General features: G+C 39.9%; 1 long non-coding RNA gene across 2 annotated transcripts in view; it reads right to left on the bottom strand.

Moving 5' to 3' along the window:
- The window catches only part of LOC112992392 (uncharacterized), a 68,581-nt gene that overhangs the window by 25,280 nt on the left and 23,079 nt on the right, over positions 1-20,222 (bottom strand). The window contains exons 7-8 of one of the 2 annotated variants that reach the window (XR_003261519.2): positions 19,567-19,658; positions 14,596-15,743 (exon numbers count right to left, since the gene is read on the bottom strand). This is a non-coding gene — a long non-coding RNA (uncharacterized LOC112992392). Of the gene's footprint in view, positions 1-14,595; positions 15,744-19,566; positions 19,659-20,222 lie in introns of those variants that run through there. The other variant, XR_003261521.2, reaches the window with a different exon arrangement.

The raw sequence follows: 20,222 nt of genomic DNA, 5'->3' as shown, positions 1-20,222 counted from the left end.
AGGAAGGTGTTAAGATTCCCCAGACAGGCATGACTCCTAGGTTTGGCTATAAAAGTTTTGTTCAGTTCTAATATCGGAGAAACCAAAGCAAACACTAGTTGGTGGTTCAAGGAATATAGCTTTAATGATTAGAGAAGTGTTTTCCCCAAAAACTAAAGAGTATTTTGCTGCCTTGGGAATAATCTATTTTTTAAAGATCTTTAAAGAGTAGTAGAGAAAGCAGACTCAAGTATTTAGGAAGCCATGTCCACTATAAATACAGGAATGATATTAGTGATGGACAGATCTAGTCATAACCATTTGATTTTGTAGTGAATAAAAAAGGCAAATGTTTTGATTAACAATTCTACTCCTACTGTGAAAAGACTGCTAAAATAAAGGCATTTTCTTTAGAAAACTACCAGAAGCACCTTGTAACACTCCAGTTATCCAGTTCTCCCAACGTTAACCCTTCCTTGGAAGTATTCTGAAAAAGAAATCATGTCTTTGTCTCCAGCAGGATCCTGAAGTTCATCCCCTCAGTTTACCACTCAGCTGCTTCTGAGGTCAAAATAGAGGACAGGATTTAGGGTCTTCTTTCCAAGATTTCCCAAACACAAGTCCCTTGATTTAGTATTCTTTACTTCCAGCTCAAATGGGCCTTAATAAAGTCAAGGAAGACCCACAGAAAAAAATTTAGAGCAAAGGTAGATAACAAGCACTGTGCTAACTTAAAGATCCCCATAGAAATCCATATTAGCCCAAAGCAGATGAAGGAGATGAGATCTCAATTAAGCAAAATGATTCTCCTCCTATGCTCTCATAAAAAAGTCCCTAGACATCAGTTTGTCATATTTCCCTTTCCTGTCAGGCTCTGGAATTTATTTTTGCCAGGATAAGCCATTTTAATTCATCTGAAAAGCTTGGTTTCTTTGCCTTCATCATCTTCCATAGTCAATTTGGTCCAGATTAATCTTTTGTCCCCACACCCCCATAGGAATACATAATCAACTTCATTCAAAATCATCGCCAATCATTTTTTTGAAGACTGACAGTTTCCAAACTTTAAGATAAATTCAAGGGAATATTGGTAAGTCATTCACCACAAACTCCCTGCAGTAAACATTATTCAGATAAAGCTTTATGCACTCAAATCATTTGACACCCTGAGCATTTTAGGCATGCAGCTGAAGGGGAAAAAAACCCTAACAAAATTATGTGAAAAATTAGAAGTTTGTTCAAATCATAATTAGTGCTGGATATAACAAAACTGAAGCTTTTCTATAGGGGTAACTCATTATTACATTATTCCTGTTAGTGGCTCAAAAGTAGTGAAATTAATACTGTTAACATTATTCACAAGCATTCATAGACAATTTTTAATGAAAATTTCACTTGACTGTTTCTAAATGGTTTGTTTTGTGCTTTCTGCAGACAGGCTAGCCATCTTAGTACAACAGAACAAGTTTCCTGCAGTTGCATGTACTGAAACAGAAGAGCTTATGCAGCTATTGTTGAATATTTATGAGGACACTTTTCAAATGTGTAGTAGTAAGATTTGCGCAGGACATGTTTCTAAGAATTTCACGTAGGGAAAGAACATAGCAATATAACCAGTGGTTCAGATTTTAAATATTCAAATAATCAATCTTCACATTAATATTTTCAGGAAAGAGTTAGTGAGCAGCCTATATCCAAAAAAGAGATTTTGCCGATAGTCTAATCATTTCAAACACCTCAGTGGAAATTTTTGACAGTTCATAAGCAAATTCAGCAATGTCCAAAGAAAGGCAATACAGTACTGTGTGCATAACTATTCATGAAAATAGAAAATCTGGGGAGGGAAGCAAGAATTGTAAGAACACTGAGATACTGCTTAAAGGGAAATGTCCATAGGTTGTTCAGAAGGGAGCTACCTCATCAGGACAAGCTAACTGGGGCAGTTTTAAGGGATCAGTTATAGGACTGGTTTCATTTACTAGTACCGCTAATAATACTGGTACAGTATTCCATGCCATATATTCCAAACTGGAACACATCCCCCAAAGACGATGAAATTAGGAACCATCCATCATTGCACAAGAGGCTCATGAACAAACTGGATTACTCTGAGGACTGATTATCTAAAGAAAAGGGACACAGAAGTCAAGGTCATGCACTTAGAGATGAATAACAAGAATTTCTGCTATAAGCTGCGGGCTCATCGGTTTTCAGCACGTGAAACAAAAAAGAGTTTGTAATGTAAGTGTTTATTCAAGCACAGAATGACTATAAGCTACCAATATAAAGTCTCTGTGAAACAAAGAAGGTTAAAACCTACGGTACCTCGAAAAATATTCTAGCAGAGCAAGAGGAGTATTAATACTATTAATCTACAAAGCAGTGGTGAGACCTCATCTGGAAAACAATTCTGGTTACCCATATGCACAGAAGATTAATTTAGCCAAAATTAATTCAGTCTTCTAGCATGGTCTTCAAAATAAGGTTTTCTAGGTTAACAATAGAAATGGGCAGTCTTACAAGAGAATACTAAAAAGCAGTTGGCTTCCTTAACGTAAGCAGCAAAGCCTGTATTCTGTAAATACACTAAGTACCCATCAAACACTACTGAGGGAAAAGAACTACTTAAACTAAAATATTTAAAAAGGGCCATAGATTGGCCATGAGTGGTTTAAGAAATCATATGTCAGCAGCCTTTCAGAAGTGGTGCTCTGGAGAAGCATGCTCAAACAAATAGTCGGCATAAAAATAAATAAAAGGCCCTAACTTTGAAGTGATGCTTGGTGGTTTTACAAAAGGCATTATATCCAGCATGGATGCCAGCAGCATCAGGAGACGACAGTGAACAGGCCGGGAACTACCAAGATTCAAGCAAAAATTCCCTAGGTTTTCTTTCTTTTGCTTTTACCATAGAAGACATGTTCAGGTCCATGTATTTTTTTTTTCCAATACACCTTGTAAAGTAGACGTTCATAAAGTAGGCATTTGCAGCAAGATAATCAAATGTGCACACATCTTCATGAAGAGGCCGCATGTGGGGCTGCATAATACACCAAAATTAAGTTCCTTTTCCCCCATTTTACAAGAGTTTAATGTTTCATTTTTAGTTCCAGTGTTCATTTGATTTCAAAGTAACCATGGGCACCACTGCCTTTCAGAACCACAACAGTCTGAGCTTTCATTCTTTCTAATTAGGGAGTTTCTTTACTTCCATGCCTGCACATAACTTCTATTACTGTTAATGGGAATTCTGTTTGTGCACTGATCTGAGAACAGACCCCTAAGATATTGTGTAAATAGCTTTACAGTTGACTAGCCACTGCTGACCAACTGAGCAAACTGATATCCTCATGCACTCCTTATCAGAAGTTGTAGCTAGATGGGAAAAATATTTTATGGGCTCTGGAGGTCAGAGTAAGGGGAAATAAAAGGCTTATCTTAGGATAAAGGCGTCATGGAGGTGTTAGTTTAGTTCATCTTAAGCTGGTGAAGGTCACACTTAGCCCTCCTAAAGTTGTCAGAGTTGGGTGCCGCTTCGGTCACACCAGGTGACACAGAAAGTGGGATTCCTCCCCAAACTGAGCTGGTTTTCTACTCTAGGCTAATTATTCTGGCTCCACTCACAAGCAGGGCACAGAAACACAGAAAATTGAACTCCTTTGAGAAATAACTGTCTTTTTTTCCAGCAACTGGATGGCCAGTACTGGATGTCTTTCTTTTACATGACTAAAATTATGAGCTGAATGACACCCAGACTATGAGTGGCTTTAGGGAAAACCTTGAGTTACAAACTGCATCTCTCTTTTGCAGAACATAATGAAAAAGTGCCAAGAAGTCTCATTATCCTTTATCTAACTTAAATTATACAAAATGCATATAAAATTGCATTTCTGATTAAATAGCTCACTTCTGAAACAGCAAATGTTGGTTAGAAGGCAGATGATTAATAGAGGAATATAGTAACTTAACTGGAAATAATCATTTTAAGAAACTGTCACTATTCTAAAGGCAGGTAGTTTACATAGTACTAGCATAATTATTTATAGCTATGGTGCCAGAAACCAGTAATTACTATGGAAATAGTTTAGATTTCCCTGCAGTAGCCCCACATGATTTCACAATAATAAACTACAATGTTCCTTTTTTCCAGGCAGCGTGGAAGCAGTCCCACAGCAGTAAAATACTGCTCAGTTCTATTAGTGTTATTATTTTACCATTTCACAGATAGGAGACAGCAGCAAACTGAGCAGCAGAGTTGTATGAACATTGGAAAAGGAAAAAAAAAAAAAAAAAAAAAAAAAAAGCTCTCTAAGCTTGTGATCTCACTGCCCTATAAACTTGCTCATCATCAAAAGCTTGAATGCACACCTAGGGCTTGTAGTGAAATGTGAGCCTGTAAAATAGAAGGAGGAAAACAAATTTTGCTTATACAGAATGTGGGAAGTGCAAACTATCCCATCACAGCTGGCAAAATTATAAGGAGAACCAAGGCTAAATCTCTTGCCTGGACAGGATACTGGGCATGAGTTTTCAATTTGATCCTTGATCTATATTAAAAGTGAAAAATAAACAATTAAAGAGAGGAATAGTATGTTAACAGAGGCGGGGGAAAGCTTGTGCAGTGATTTGTTTTTCTTCCAGAAAACAAACCTGAGCATAACTGCTTGGGTATACGATATGCAAATGAATTCCTTTTTCATTCCAATACGATGGGCTCTACTGTTTTGTGATCACTTGCTTCTCCCACCTTTTCTTTTAAATTACAAGAAAACTGAAACATGACAACCCCATTAAAGATGAGACTGCAACAATAGAAATTCAAGCATTCTAAATCATGCTAAGAGTCCTCAAATAAACAGAGTGATCATAAGAAAACAGCTGCACTGGGAGCTGAGCTGACATAAAAAGGGAAAAAACACACTTGTGACACAAATACGTCTAACTTTGAAAAAATTGGCTGTGCATTTTGCACACAGAGTCACCTCTAATTTTAAGTATTTTCTTCTCCTCTTGAAACGTGAATTAATTTTGCCTTAAAGTTCACATTGAGTGGAACCTGGAAGATATGCCTACATATATACATATGTACATATAAATGTGCGTGCATATCATTATGATTTTATTTCCTGAATGGGATTCAATGGGATTTACTGTCATGTGTATGCATGTGAGCCCCTCTCTCTCTCTCTCTCTCTCTCTCTTTCTTTCAATCACACAAAGAAATCAAGCCCCAGTGAACTTTACTCACCAGGTGGCTTTTCCTTAACTTAGCAGCGACAGCTACAGAGCCTGATTTGGTTTGGATTTTCTCAAATGCTGGACTTGTTAACACTCATCAAACACAGGAAAAGTAAAACAGCACATTTAATTTCTCTCCCAGTATGAAAGGGCTGCGCAAAGAACCAGCACATTCCTAACTAGGGAGTAACAGGTACAGCGCAAAACATATTTACAACACTTGAAAAATCTGAAAAAAGGGCATTCCAGCTGAAATATAATCTTTTCCCAGGCTCTTTTGGCGCATAATTGTCAACGCACTTGTGAGAAGAAGTAGTGTTACCCAAGTGGGATCCATTTACGACAAGTCAACCAACTAATGCCTGTTTACAAAAGAGCCAGATCTTGTTTTTGGAGATGAGAACCCCATTTCACTGCCACCAGAGCAGAGTGGTGTGTACAGTTAGTAAACCTTTTCTTAGCTGCAAAATCAGTGTCAAATTGCTAAAGCCCATAAACTGCGTCAGCATAAGTCACTCTCATTAATTTGATGGGTGAAGGTAGACTTCTCAAACAGCAGGCTTTTCATTCTAGTTTTTATTTTAATCAGCTAAATAATGAGCTGAGGGTAGAGTTGCTTAACCAGGCCAAGGGAAGAAGAAAGCAGAATCATCTTAAAACACCAATCCTGCATTTAATAGCCTACAACAAAACACTAAGCAGGTCAGCTTCATGGTTCAGCAATTCCTAAAAGCCCTGTCTACTTCTCAACAGCTTATCGGCGGCCAGTGTATAAGATCTCCCAATGAGATCTGATTTACAGCACTAAAGGGTTTTGCTGCAAAAATGAAGGGCCAGAATGGTAGACTGCTTTCTGTATAGTGTGTCTGTACACATATATATTAAAAAAAAAAAAAAACTCAGAAACTAATTCAGACCTCATGACAGGAATCTCTTGCACTTTTCATTGACATAAACAGGTCATGATGCCTGGAAAAGCTTGTGTAGTACTCAGCAGCAATCTGGTTTGTTTTTTCTAGGTCAAAGTCAGAGTTTATCTTGTTAAGCTATCTAATTGAACACAACCCATGTGATGCAACAGAACTAAGTGCATTAAATGAGGAGGCAGGGGGTGGGGGGGGATGCATTTATATCTGTGTGATGTTGGGAGGGTGCAGCTTCCTGGAAATACCTAAATTACCTTTGAAATAGCTGTTTTCTGCAGAAAAGAGACATCCAACCTCTATAATACATTTTCTCTATGAGCACACTCCAAAGCTTCTTTAGTCTGTTGTGACTACGAGGTGGTACTTCACCTTCAGCTGAATGAACAGGTACTGATCCTCATTTGCCTGGTGTAAATCTGAAGTAATTCTATTGTTGTCAGATGAACAATGGCAGATTTACATTGGGTAACCAAGATCAAAATCAGACCCCAAATGTCAAGCAAGTCAAAACCACAAACAGCATGATTTAAACCACAGTTGCACAAACCAGAGCCCTATGCAGATCTCAGTAAAGTGAATTATATATAATAACACTTACAGTTTCCTAGTACTATTAGATTTGCCTTTTTACATAAATGCTTAAGTTATGATAAAAAACAGAGCTGTGTCAGTTCTTTTCAGTCTCAGCACATTTGCTATTAGCATAAGAAATGCTGCTTATAGCAGAGGCAGCCGTGCTTGAAATTTCTGAATTAATGGATTTGATTTCCTCTTGAGACAAACCATCAGCCTTGCAGTAATGGAAATAGATATAGTTGGTAAAACAAATAAAAAGCTGGCATGCAGATAAAATGGGTTTCAGTTTAAAATAGTAATGTTGTAATTGAAGTGAACAATTACAGGGTTGCTCCTAGGCACAAAAGAAATACCACGAAAATGAAGTAATGTTTTTGTTAAGTATAGTCATTTCATGAAAATGTAGAGCTGCAGATGTCATCGTCTGGAAAAAGGAAAACTATACTTACTCTCCTTTACTGAGATCATTTGATAACATTTTGCTAATTTTAATAATAATTACTAATACGAAACCTAAATTTCACATGGGGAAACGAGAGAGGGAGAGCAAAAGCTTTTTAACTGGTACTGAGCCAAAAAAGGCATGTTTGCCTTTCAAGGGACGTTGGTTATCAAGGGTCAGAAGTCTGCAGTAAGAAATTTGGGAGGGGGGGAGTAGGGAAATCATTTTCTTTTAGTAGAAGAAAGCGCTCTTGTTTGCCTCCTTTGTCAGGGCTATAATACGGAAGAGAGGAATGCTGGCAGTCTCCTCCAGTCTGGGGGGGCCTTCATTATCTCTGCTTCAACAAAATGCTCTGCTGTGGCCTGTACTTTCTCGTGCTTTGCACGCAGGACAGCAAACATCCTTATCCCAACTCTTTCTTGTGATTTATTAATTAACAGATCATAAATTGGTGCCTTAAAAGACAGCAAAGCACACAGCTCTGCCTGCGACACACAAAAACCCCAGGACGTTATCTGACCCTTCACTACATCTCCATCACTACCAGTTTATGTTTATACCATAGTGCAGGACGAGATACAAGAGCTTCCCAGCTGCCCCACAGCTACAGAACGGGCACCCAATTACATGGTTTCATAGCGGTGCAGGTTTTGTGGGTCTATGCAGAGCTAGCTTTGAAGGCCACGACAGCCCAGGATTAAAGGAAAAAATCCCACCTGTCCTTACTTTGTTCCTTGTGATTTCCAGCTGGCAGCAGCAAGTTTTTAGAAGTTTTCGGTCTGCTCTTCTATTATTTGGAATAACTGGAGAGAAGTGGGAGGCCTAGGGGATGGGACTGGCAGCTCACCACACCTACGTTCATTTATTCAGCGTGGTACCAACAGGGGTAATTCACTTAATGCGGCAGCTGCATCTTCTCAAGAAGCCTTTCGTGATGAGACTATAAATACAACATTTTGTTATTATTCATTATTTAATTATATCAGCCTCCAATGGCCTGCGTGGCATTTTACACGCGCACAGGCGAAGAGCCTACATATAAACGAATTTTCTACAACTACTGTATCCGACACGCCTGTACTGTAAGATATAATAGCAGCCTATCTACATATGTCATTCCAAAGTGCTCACACCGAGATTTTACTGCTTTCTTCACACTCTCGCACTTATATAAATACACCCACACAGTACAGGTGGATTTCTGAATCTTCAAGTGTTTCTCTTCCATTAGGAGGCATTTTTTGAAACAAATTAACACCAAATGCAACGCATCCCGGTTTAAATGTGTTTATTACTTTATTTGGTGTTTTAAAAGCTCTTCTGAAATGTTTTAAACAAGATGGTGTGCACCCATGGAATTAAATACACACCTAATCTGCGGAGGAAAATAAATGTCTGACATAAAGATTTAAATCTTTATTTTCCTCCCTTGACACGGTGGCTGGTGACACATAAATGTACTTCCCCCCCCCCCCCCCCCCGCCTTGACAGAGTAATAAAAATCTCATTATCTCTGAATAGGCAGCAATTTCGTTATCTAATCTTTTTACCAAAAGGTTAGTTAATTAATCAGAAACAAATCCTGATTATTATTTCAATAGAATTAGAAAGACAAATCACCAGAGTACGGCTAAATAGGGCAGGCCTGTGGTTTAACCTGCCTCATTTCCATGCAAGTACAATGATTGTCAGGAGCTGGCGGTGAGCAAACAGCCCCGAGAACATAAGCCAGCAGATGGTTTTCTCTCGTCGCTAGCCTTTCCTCCCCTCTAATGCCTGTGATCCCATTACCTCACTGAAGCCGTTACCAGGGTAACTGTTAAATTGCTGTGAAAGGCATGGTAATAAAGTAACCTGTCACACTGGCAATAAAAGCAGCAGAATTTTCCTGTTCACTGAACTTTTCAGCTCATCAATACTCACTTTATGGAGAAATTCGCCACTACACACAGGTCAGCGGCAGGAATTGTTCCACGAGGCTTTTGAAAAGCAAACGAAAGTTCATGTAAACATGGGAAAGATATAATTAAAGACTGGATTCAAAGATGCACACAGAGCTAATGCTTTGCTATTTACTGTAGAAGGTTAGCAGGAGATTAGAGATACGCAGGTTGCTCCTTTTTTATGTGCTCTCTATAAATAACCTTTGCTGCTGACAGAAAAGCGATTTATCCAAAATCATATTGATAGTGTTTAAAACCATAACCTCCATGCAGCGGACTGCATACCTGACCTACCTGCTAAAGCAGATTTTGGTATCACAAAATAATCTGATGCCAGAAGGATTCATTTAAAAGTATTTTCCAGCATTTGTATACATGCTATTGTTCTGCAGACTTTTGAAGCAAGTTTGATATTTTTAACAGGTTTTTGCAACACATGGATGATTCCATCAGTAAAAGCTTACTGAGAACAAGCCTAGGGAGGAAAAAAAGCACACAGGCACTGTGCCGATCCTCCCATCTGGAAACACTCTTCCCACTTTTCTAATATAACATATCCTACTGCAGTTTTGATCATAATAAAGGGCAAGAAATTTTTTTCTCTCTTTTTTTTCCCCTAGAAATACACACTAAGAGCCTTTTTCATAGCGTACAATCAATGTATGTCACTGATCAAAACCAACTCTGAGACAGCCATGGGGAAAAATGCTCCTGACTTCAATTAGGCTCAGAAGAAACCATAAGAACAAGAATGAAAAAAAGAGTGCATATCTAATCCTTGTTATTAGCCATTTGCAGACTCTACACTTTCAGCTCCATTTGGTAACGCCATTAATTATACAGCAGTAACCTTGGAATATATTGGAGCTTGCCTACTGAGATAACTTCTCTCTCTCTGGTCTCCCCCCTTCCTTTTTTCAATGTGCAGTCACTTATAGCTTGTTATGAAAAACTGAAAGTGTTTCCTTGACCAACAGCGAGCATGAACTGCAGTGCCAAATCCAGCTGCAGGCCATGAAAGACGTGTCCCTAAGTAGGAGCCACCCATGTTATATAGTTCTAAGAGTCAAGTAAAGCTTGTTGCAGCTAAATCTTAGCGTACACTGTCTTCAACTTTTGGATAACCAAGTTCAAGACACACTGATCTCTTTGTCAGACTGCCGTGGTAAGGCCAGATTAGATCACCTTGACCAAAGCCATGTTTGCCACATATCTAAAACTTCTCATAATTTCAGGAGCTGCTTTAGGAGAAAGGCACTGAAAGATTATGTGCTGTTAGATATTTCCACTGCGTTCAAGTTTTTGTAATATCAGACTTCAGTTTCTTACGCAGGCCGGTGTTCCCCTAAGTGCTGGAAATCTTCAGTGGACATTTGTATGAGGAAGAACAAGCCAACTGCATGCAAAACTGTAAATTCACAGTCTGTAGCAGAGATACATTTATTAGCCCACATAAAATGAAAGAATTTATGCTGATCTCTAACGTAGAATTAAGCTGGACTACTTCTGAGATTCAGGAAACCCTAAATCTCCCTGATATCTGGCACATATAACACCTCCAGTTATAGCTAAAACTGGAAATATGTCTTCAAATAAACCAAAATACTTGCTGTTTCCAGGTGACTGGTAGAGGAAGCAATGTTCCCATGAGATCTGCAACAATTTTGTGGATGGAAGAAATTCAGGATAGATACCCTGGGCAGGGTCTTTGCTTCATATTCTTTTATGATTTAAGTGAAAAAATGTCAGGAAGGGTGATGTGCAGATTTAGGTTCCACAAGAGAACAGGGTTTTTAATAGCTTCCATTGTTTCTAAAAGTTACCTTAAACTGTGTGCAGACTAGATTGTTCACGATTACATCTTGGCAGAACGCAAACATAAATGAGATGTTGACATGGATAAATGCCTTCCTTTTAAAATGCACATGAATATGCATGAGCAACATTTGTTAGCTCACTTCCCCAGCTCTGGTGCGAACGCGCAGAGACGGGTTTCTATTCTGCATGCGAATTTCTGTGGGAAAGCCCTGCTACCGCACCGATTCTGGTGTAACACGGCACCGTCTTCTGGCTTGCTGCTCCAGTTTGCTTTCACCTTTCCCACAGCTGCAATTACATAGCCAAAAACCATCGGAGCAGATTAGGCTGAAGCACCGCTGGCTACATTTTTAATGGTGTAACTTCAAATTGCTTCGCTGAAACCACTAAAGTTACGGTGTCAGAAAGCAAAAAGGGGGTCACAGCAGAGAGTTAAACATGCTGCCTTTGGAAGAGGAAGAAAGCAGAGTAATTGCATCCCTCCTTCCACCAGATGCTGCCTCCCCATCACTGTCCTCCTCCGTAGCAGGCTGTGACGAGGCCGGCGCTGCAGCACGTCGCCCTTTTCCCCTTGGATTAAGCTCATCCCCGCGCAGCGGAGCGTCGCCCGGCCTCAGCACTGCCTAAGCCCCGCGTGGCGCGCCGCTTTGAGCCCTTAGGTACTGCACGGGCCTTGCAGGGGCTTTGCACAGGTGTGGATTTCGCCCTTCAGCTTTAACTTGAAGAGGCGAGTAATTGTGAAAATAGCACAGGCTTAGGTCTACCAGGCACTACTGGGAATTTTCCAACCTCGTGGACTAAAGTTAGTCTCCAAATGCCATATTTAGGCATCAAATTGAAAAGGCTTGCTTTTCAAAAACAGCTGAACGTTTCCTGCATCTGTTAAGGTCAGCACGCGCCAGCTTTAAAATATCATCCCATTGCTAGCTCAGTGCCAAGATAAGGCCTCAAATCCGTCAGCAGCAAAAATCCAAAAACTAACGTTGGGGGTCTGTTTTGGCTTTTTTCTCTGTTTGGGGCAGGAACATTTTCCTTATCCCAATTCTATTGCTGAACATTTCTCGCTGCCTGTCACAACCGTGGCTAATGAAGTTCAAGGGAGAAAAGGGAGCACAGAAAGCTACTGAATCCCTCTTTCAGAGCACCCTTTACAGTGGGTCTAACTCAACCAAGAACCAGATCCAGGGAGAGGAAAAAAACAGTGCAGCAGATTTCAGTGGAGTTACAATGGTTTGCATCACACAAGTAACCAAATTGCATCTATTTATCTTGCTGGAGAAAAAAAAAATTGGAAGGAATGAAAGAAAGAACTATCTCTCAAGGTTCCTATGTGGCTTATTTAATTTTACCTATATGTAACGATTGATCCTGCCAGCTTACATTTTATGCACTTCTCTTTTCCATGACAGTGGAATAATGAAAAAGTATGTTATCCTTGGTTTTCTTTCTTAGCATTTTACCCATGCTCATTTCTATATTGTCCTTTTTCCCCCCCCCCTACAAATGAAAAATTTACTGCCCTCGTACCCAGCATGGGCAATTATGTATGAATGACAATCCAATCACTTACCCTGAAAGAAAGGTTTAGGATGCAAGCAGTTCTTCATAGACCTTCCTATTGCCAGAGTCTGGGGTGGGGATGGGAGGGGGGCAACAAAACCCCACACCACCCCTGCGTTTTTGATGTCGCTGCTGTTTTGCACCATGACTTCATGCTCCCTAAAGAAACAAGAAGCATCAAGCAGCGCCTAAAACACATCCTCTTCAAACACTAGGAATGATTATTTCAGCAAGTTTTAGTTTTCAGCAGCAACATATGTAGTGGCAGCTGTGCGCTAGCGCTTTGAGACCAGGGGTACTTTGGAACCCAGTAAGAAAACTGTGACTCGCATGTAAAGAGCAGGAAAAAAGAACTTTTCCTCCTTCAAAATTGTGCTGAGACTTCCAAAGCTAAAAGACTAACAAAGCAGTTTACTACATCCACGTGGATCCAGTGATCTACCCTCCAAAATTTTAGCACATTTCTCAAATAATATATGAAAAATCTTTCCACTAAAATCCTCCACAATTTCAACTGACTGGTTTGCATCAAAATCTCACACCAAGAGAGTATAAGATTCTTTGATTCCTGGCTCAGCTCTTTTCCTGTACAGCTTTTGTATTCACAATTATTTATATTATTTTCCTTTCTATATATTATCAACGGAAAATTCATGGTCACTGACTGAAGATCAAAGATCAAATTTAGTCTTCAGATTCTGCTGTTCATGCTCATAAACCACTCAAGCGCCACTCCTGCTCTGTGTGACAGCGGCACAATCCTTGATTCAATTATAGGTTGCAGTCAATGGGGATCATGCTTTAATCTGTGTACAAACACACGGATAAAATAGAAACATGTACCCATTCTAAGGACGATACTTTATTGGAGGGCGATGTCAGGAAGCATCGCAATAATGTCTGGTTCAGAAAAGGGATCAAATTAAGCTGTCTGCTAGGTTCCTGTTCTGTACAGACTGGCACATCTACCACTCTGCTTCTCTGTTGTTTATTTGACTCGGAAAGACTCGGATCCACTAAACATTGAGTGACCACACAAATTCCAGTGAGTCTGGAGGATTCCCAGCATTATGCACAATTGGACCATTATTCTAAACTGGTAGGACTTTTCAAACACTACTCAAATGTGAGACATTATTCAGAGGATCAATCCCATTGAAATAACTGGCATTTTTGCTCAAGCACTACCACGTTCACGTATCAGAAAGTTGCATTAGTTCCCACGTTTGCCAGTGCCTTTTTAAAGCTCAGGGTAAAGTGTTTCCTCCAGGGTGGCTTTAAAGGGAGAGGTAACTTTGCAGACAGTTGGCCGGTCCGCGACGCTGACAGCCCCACACTACATTGCAGCAAGACTCCTTTATGAATTGTGCTGGCATTCTCCAAACTCCATTACTGTGACTCCAGTTTGGGAAAATGCTTAAACACATACTTAATTTCAAGACATGTTTCAAATATCGTGGGACTGAGGCATGTGCTCGAGTACTTTCGCAAACCCATTAACTGAACGGTGAGGGAGGGACAGCAGTCGTGAGAAAGGCTATTTCTGGGAGTGACAACGACTCTTCCCGGGATAAACCCTGCACTTTTAGCCCATCTGGCTCTCTCCCTCCTCCTTTCCGCTTCGCACAGCCAAAAATGCAATGGGGCGAATGCCACGAGAGCATTTGGGCGATGGCCGACCCGGGGCCAGGAGGAGCAGGCACCCTGCAGCCCTCACGAACCCGCTCCTGCCCCTGCCGCCTGGGCAAGCCGAGGGCAACATGCTGCCACATCGCACGGGGGCTTCCCGGTCCAAAGAACTTGGCTTGTTTTACCTGCCTGAGAAAAGTCTATTTGCATAGTTGTCTCTCTCTCTCTTTTTTTTTTTTTTTTTTTTTTTTTTTTTTTAATATGCAGGTTCATTGTGTCAAGTGATGCAAAAATAACTTGGCATAACTATGTGGCGTGATGAAAATTAGAAAACCTCTTTTGGGAAGGAGGGCACGGCATCTTGGCACTGTGTAGGAGGAAATAACAGCTCATTCAATACCCATATAATCTATAAACCACCAGTAAGCCATTTGTCAACTACCGCAATCATTTTAACACACCTCAATAAAAACTGTATTGCTTCGATATCTAATGTGATTAAGGTACTAAGCTTGTGCTTTATTAAATCTCTGTGGCTCCTTTTTGTCATTTCCTTTGAATAGCAATTACAAAAAAAAAAAGTAAAATTAAACAGATTAATTTAAAATACACTGGAATGAGTTATCATCGAAGAAATAGGGACTATCTCCTGAATAATGATGTTCTACTCAGGAAAAAGGATCTTTCGCAAGCTCCATTTCCAAAGCAGCTTTTACGGTCCTCAAGTTACAGGCATTTCATGTGCCAAGAGAAAACTGAATGGAAAAGGTATGTGAAAAAACAAACGGTTCATTCCCACTGGTATATTCAGAACATGTTTTGAGGGCTTCCTTACAGTGGGCACCACTTAAAAGTCAGCGTTTGTCAACAGGTGTCACGCAGTCACCGCAGCTATTTCCTGCAAAGCTCTGGTGCTTCAGACACAGCTCGGTGACAGCACTTGGCAAACGCTGACTTTTAAGTGGCAACCAATATAATTACGGCATTCAGGATAGCGAGAGATGAACAGCACTGACTGAAAATGAGCCAGGTATCATATCGCGTGGGCCAGAGCCGTGCCGGCGTTCCCACGCGACTCTGCCAGCGCTGCCCGGCCCCCAACGGCGGCATATGCCGGCTATTCCCATCCCGCAGCAGAAGCTGTCAGTTTTGTCAGACTTTACAGTGGGTTTTATAATGAGCCAGCTTTGAAAGGACAAGGATGAGAGGTCACCAAGCATGTTTCCATGCTTAACATAAAAGGGGAACTCATCTCTTCCGCTCTCGTCGTTCGGTACATGATTTTCCCTGGTCTGATGGAGATCAAGAAATTAGGAGGCGCGCAGAGACGGCATGAATCTGGGTGGATATAGGCCAGGCTATACATGTCATCAAGCATCTTACTTTACAATAGCTTCCATTCATTAGATGTGTCCCATTCTTAAAAGCAGGAATTAATTCGCGTTATGAGCTAAAATTCGCATATCAGAATGATTTTGTCACATGAACTACAATTTTACACTGATGTCCAAAAAAAATAGCTGCATTGGAAAAGAGTCCCATTTAATTTGCAAAGACAAGTCCTGGATGCCAGCTTCAATGTTATCCATGCGTTAATGTTATCCTTATGTGTTCATCATCAATGTCATGTTCCTATGGTCCAAAGGAAAGGAAAAAAAAAGAGAGAGAATGCCAGTTTGTTAATGAAGAGTATTCTCTGCTCTGAGGGGCTTAATTAAAGCTACGTAGACCAGCTGAAATTCAGCACTCAAATGTTATTTCACCTCTCTGAGGTGAATGTAACGTGATACAGTGTGTCGTCATATTAATGTTCAATATGTGAGTAGCTGTTCATCTGAATAGTTTCACTGAAATCAATGGGCCTAACTCACATGAGTAAGGTCTCACACGGCTGGGATATATTTATACTCATACTGAAACCATGACTTCCTTGTTCACTGCTATTTAGTTTGCCTTATTAATCTGCTGGCATCATCTCTCAGTTTTGTTGAGGCATATCCAAAGCAGAGAAACGAAGCAATTTCTGTAATTTGGGGGACTCCAAACAGTCACTTAAATGCAAATACTGAAAGTCTGCTGAAAGAAGACAGTTATCTGTGGTGCAAATTCATTGTTTCACCTATAAGTCATTATTTCTGTGGCAGTAAAGAAGATGAAAACTAAAATATTTATGTCTACTAATACCATACATTTCAGTGTATTCCTGCTTGCCTTACTGCTTGTCACACCTTCCCACATGCAGTAAGGCAAACCTAAATAAGAAAAGCAATGCTTACACAAGATTTACTGGTATAAGAGTTTATGGATAACTAATACAAGTTTCCTTTCTGCATAGCTTATTTGGCTCATTTATTTTTGGTTGTCTTTGATAGGGTCCCACATGGGAGGGGCAGGACTGCCTTCTAGGTGCTCACTTTTCCTGTTGCCCAAAATAGAGCTTTGCCCTGTGAATGTATGCTATATGGACATATACAGATATATAATATATGCTAACCTGTTTTGTCCATGCCCGGTCTGTATTGCCTGTGCACGTGGGCATGTACCACTGTGAAAATAGGAGCCAAAAACCCCAGATGTATGTTATCATCAGACCATTATGTTCTTAAAACAGTAAAACCTAGCTCCTAAAACGTATTTTCCCCTTACTATAGATCAAAATGCTTTACCTTATTCTTTCTAGAGGGAAAACTGGGCTACAGAGAAGGGAAGTGACTGAAAAAAGCAAAGACTAGCAAACAGAGTCATCAGCGAATCCCACTAGCACGGGGCCAACCCTTGCATAGTCAAAAGGCCACGTTGTGTGCCGCCACCTTCGAGACCATTAACAATAAAGGAGAATACATGCCCACCGTACAGTACGATTAACCTAGGCACCATCTTTTAAAAAAAGTTTGGCTGCAGTACTTTGTTTTCTTCAGTGGAAAAAAAGAAAATTGTCAGAACTACATTCTTCACTACAATTTCAGCACTAGAAATTCAGTACTTTCAGATTCTTGGAGTGGGTAGCAGCAAAATGACAAGACAATTTTGTCTTAGATTCATGTAGGCTACTTGTCCTGGTTAATTATGTCTCTCTTTCCTTTTCTTTCAAAAAAGGGGGAAAAAAAGACAAGCAAATAAAACCAAGAGAGAAATAACTGTCAGAAACTAATCAGGACATAGATATAGAAGCAGTGACACCCAGTTTCTTATTCAGAAGAGGTTATGAAAAGCTGGACTGATTAGGTATATATGTACACACACAGTTACTTTGTTACTTTATACTTTCAGTGCTATCCTGGTTTTTAACTTTATGATTATCAATAATGTTTTATTTTTAACACTATTATTCAAATTTGAAAATTTGAAAAAAAAATCACCCCACAGCTCCCCCACAAAAAATAAACAAACAATCTCTTCAAGCAGTGCCTGCAACCAATTATACCAACTTACAAGGACACAAGACTAAAATTAAGCAAAAAGGAGAACTCATTAAAAAATAATCAGTCTAAAATCACTGCAGAAAAACAGTATGGACAAGTAGGATGGATAATGGCAGATTTACAGATTTAAAAATGTTTTTAAGCTTTGCTGCTAATTCCAATGGTTACTCTGACAGTATGTCTGAAAAAGAGGATATACTATGTTGCTGCAATTTTGTTGACAAAGAACTAAAAATAAGTCCCATAGTACCTGAATTCAATCTCTGTGGAAAGTTATAAGAATAAAGCTTCTGTTCCCAGGCCCCCCATTTTGGTGCCCTGGGAAAATAATAATAATAAAAAAGCTCCTTGTAGCAGCAATACAGCAATCATGCTGGGTCATGAAACTAATTATGTTTTGTGATGGTGGAAATTCTCCATTTCAGTGTGAAGGGGCACTGCTGCATGATAGATGAATGTTGGAAAGGCAGTACATTGTGCTCTTTCATCTCTGTCACTGCATATTTATTCTGACTCTGCTCCTAAATTATTCATTTTCTTTAAGCAATCAATATTAATAATCTGATTTGCTCCTTGGCATTTTTAGTCACACTTCTGTTTAACTGACTGTAAATAAAGGTCACTTGGAGGCTTCCTGCTGCTGTTCTGAAGGTCCTTGCCTAATTAATTCCCAACACTTTTTTTCCCTATGACTCTGATTAGCAGTTGCAATCAAGTTCAGCAATTAGCTGCCTCCTTGCACAGTGATTTGCTCACTCCACCTCCCTGTATAAAGCTACATTTGGTTGCTGCTCTACAAAGGCATAAGGAGGCATTCAAATTCATTTGCTTTGTGTTCCCTGCCCATGCAGAACAGATCAGATTTGTCACTGCCTGCACATAACCTTTGCCCATCTACATCATACCTACTAATCATCCCCAGTCGCCCCAACAGACATCACGAACATAACGAATGGCCTCTCCAGCAACCTGCTTGTGATATGCCCAATTTCAGCCTCTTGTACACAGTATTCAACAAATGGCGACAGCTCATCAAATCGTTCTGATATTTGGAGCTCCCACAGCTTGGCTCAGTTACATCAAATTACTTGAAAAAAGAGGCCTGCTTCACATTTAATGGATTTTCTTTAGTCTGCTAGGGACCTGGGGCCAAGCTGTAGGTCTAAACACCTTTGAATGCTTTGGAAGTCAGATTCCAATTTGTAAGAAGATGGAGATCATATCCATGCTACAGCTTGAGAAATAATTATCAGAGTGAACCTTTCTTGTTTTGAATTCATAGGACCATGGCAAATTTGTTGGAAATTCCAGTACTGTCTTTGTTGTTATCAAAGACCCCAAACAGGAGGGACATCGAATTTAAATTTAAGTGTGCAAAGTCAGTTTACTCCAGGTAGTCTTCAGCAGTTCATATCTGAAGAGCAAGGAACCAAAGATGATGAAAAGTATGAAACATTATAGCAACCTCATGGACGTTTTTTATACGCTTACCAGTTAGTGTCAGTGTTCCCCATCGTAAGTACCGCAACCTGGGTGACAGTTTCTAGACAATATTGATTGATAAAGAATTTCTGCCAAAACATTCTTAGTTGTAGGTCTGTTCATGAATTGATTCGAATGCTTCTAATTCAAACAGTAATTCCATATGCATAGTTGCCTTAATTCAGATAGAACTGTTTCCATTGTTTCCACGCATGGAAAAGAGATATCTTGCTTTAGTTTAAATCTACTTCAATGCATTTACAGTTGTTCAGTATATCTACAGGCAGGCTTTTAAAAAGGTAGCAGAACTGCACCTGGGGGAAAGACTTTCACATCAGGACTGGTATCCGCAATGTTTTCTGCTTGTACTATTATTATGTTGCACACTCCAGTCCTTGACAAATAAGCCAACGACAGGTCTGATAAACACCATCAGAATGGAAAGAATATCTCTGAATATCTTCAGGAGATAGCCAAACTCTAAGGAAAGAAAATGGTAGGTCTAAACATCCACACAATGGGATTGCATAAGGATTTAAGCTGTCACCTACCTTTCACAACTCACTAAGAAAATGTCTTCACATTTCATCTTTTTTCTGTTCATTGAGCTTGAAGGGGTTTTGCATAGAGGGGCTTAAGTGTCCTGAAAAAAGAGACAGATCAAAATTTAGCCAGGCTACTCTGCACTTACAATTTACCAAGCATAAAAAGTAGTTTCTTAATCCTGAGTCCATTTCTACTGCTAGCACCTACACAGCCCCTCTTCTGACAGCAGCAAGACAAAGCATGCATGCCCTGAACAGGCAAATTTTCTTTTTTTTCCTTTCTGTTCTGGCAAGTGTGTTCATTTAATCTCACAGGGGATCTGACAGTTTCCCCCAGCTCCAAAAGCAATTCTTTAGCACTCATTGAAAAGTGCTGTAAGCAAGAGGAAAGAAGGCTGGCTGGTGTCTGCAGGCAGAGACCTGCTATGGGCACCCTGGGCACTGAGCAAAGTCAGCCTGCTTCCTGAATGTGTGATGCTCCAAGTCAAGGCTAGAAGCAACAGGTCAGTTACTCTTGGACTGATCACCTAATCAACAACACAGCCCAAATATTGGCTAGATTATACCATTGGGAATTACTGTATAAAACATGAAGTGCTTTGAAACACAGGCATGTACACATAGCAAAGCGTTTGTAGCTGCAGTGGTTAAGGCTGTAAAAC

The sequence above is a fragment of the Dromaius novaehollandiae genome, chromosome Z, assembly GCF_036370855.1.
Source record: "Dromaius novaehollandiae isolate bDroNov1 chromosome Z, bDroNov1.hap1, whole genome shotgun sequence".
Classification (NCBI taxonomy): domain Eukaryota; kingdom Metazoa; phylum Chordata; class Aves; order Casuariiformes; family Dromaiidae; genus Dromaius; species Dromaius novaehollandiae.
The sequence above is the reverse complement of the archived record's forward strand: the minus strand, read 5'-3'. Positions and strand labels throughout refer to the sequence as shown.